The 1,380-nt window shown below is 35.7% G+C and overlaps 1 non-coding gene across 1 annotated transcript; it reads right to left on the reverse strand.

The window, feature by feature from the left end:
- Window positions 1–303: 303 nt before the first annotated feature.
- On the reverse strand, window positions 304–377 carry TRNAN-GUU (transfer RNA asparagine (anticodon GUU)). The gene has a single exon. It is a non-coding gene; the product is annotated as a tRNA-Asn (tRNA).
- Window positions 378–1,380: the final 1,003 nt, after the last annotated feature.

The raw sequence follows: 1,380 nt of genomic DNA on the forward strand, positions 1-1,380 counted from the left end.
CACTTCAAAAAGTTTTTCTTAATTCCTTACCTTTGTACTGATAAGATAACACCTGGTTATAACATAACACAGGCTTTCACTTAAAAATGCTGCTAGGTTGCATTCTGCTGATTAGATATCACCAGGAACAACATTAACCTTCAGGTATTTTCTAAATGTTGAATAAATTGGCATAAATCAAATTAAACTCACTTTAGAGATAATTGTTTCAGAGAAAGTCTTGAACCCTACCATAAAATAGGTAGTTTGACATGTTGACTTCTCTACCTAAAATTCCGCAAAATTTGATTAATAGAAGATTCTCGTCCCTGGGTGGGATTGAACCACCAACCTTCCGGTTAACAGCCGAACGCGCTAACCAATTGCGCCACAGAGACCCTATGTGATACGTAAACAAACAACACCTAAGAAAGATTGATCTGGAAAGTTTCCTTGCCAAAGTTTATAAAGTCTCTAATCTGGACAGTTATTTTAGGATTTTTCGTTAATTAAAAGGAACACATTGCCATGTTCTTGAGATGAATCAACCCTTCTTGAGTTCTAAGCACTTCCATGAGCAGCAGAGTGGCGCAGCGGAAGCGTGCTGGGCCCATAACCCAGAGGTCGATGGATCGAGACTCTGCTATGTGCTGTTTTCATTTATCAAATCTAAAATTGGGATTGCTATTTTGACTTTTTTGGTCTTTGCTTATAGTAGAAAATCCATTATCATCTTAACTCATTTAAATCGTATTTTGACAGAAGTGCTGTAGCAAAAAACCCACATAATGTCTTTACTTTACCCTATTACTTCTATGGTTATTGAGAAAAACAAACTACATTGACTCCAGAAGAGCAAATCAGGTGTTCTAACAAGTAATTTATCAAAATCATCTTTCCAGCTTACACTTTGGTGATGCAATAAGACAATGATTTTGTAAGAAAAATCTTCAAACTTCAAAAAGTTTTTCTTAATTCCTTACCTTTGTACTGATAAGATAACACCTGGTTATGACATAACACAGGCTTTCACTTAAAATTGCTGCTAGGTTGCATTCTGCTGATTAGATATCACCAGGAACAACATTAACCTTCAGGTATTTTCTATATATTGAATAAATTGGCTTAAATCAAATTAAACTCACTTTAGAGATAATTGTTTCAGAGAAAGTCTTGAACCCTTCCTTAAAATAGGTAGTTTGACATGTTGACTTCTCTACCTAAAAATCCCCAAAACTTGATTAATAGAATATTCTCGTCCCTGGGTGGGATTGAACCACCAACATTCCAGTTAACAGCCGAACGCGCTAACCAATTGCGCCACAGAAACCCTATATGAGACATAAACAAACAACAGCTAAGAAACATTGATCTGGAAAGTTTCCTTGCCAAAGTTTATAA

This window comes from Taudactylus pleione, unplaced genomic scaffold (genome assembly GCF_031769625.1).
Source record: "Taudactylus pleione unplaced genomic scaffold, aTauple2 ptg000134l, whole genome shotgun sequence".
Taxonomy (NCBI): Eukaryota; Metazoa; Chordata; class Amphibia; order Anura; family Myobatrachidae; genus Taudactylus; species Taudactylus pleione.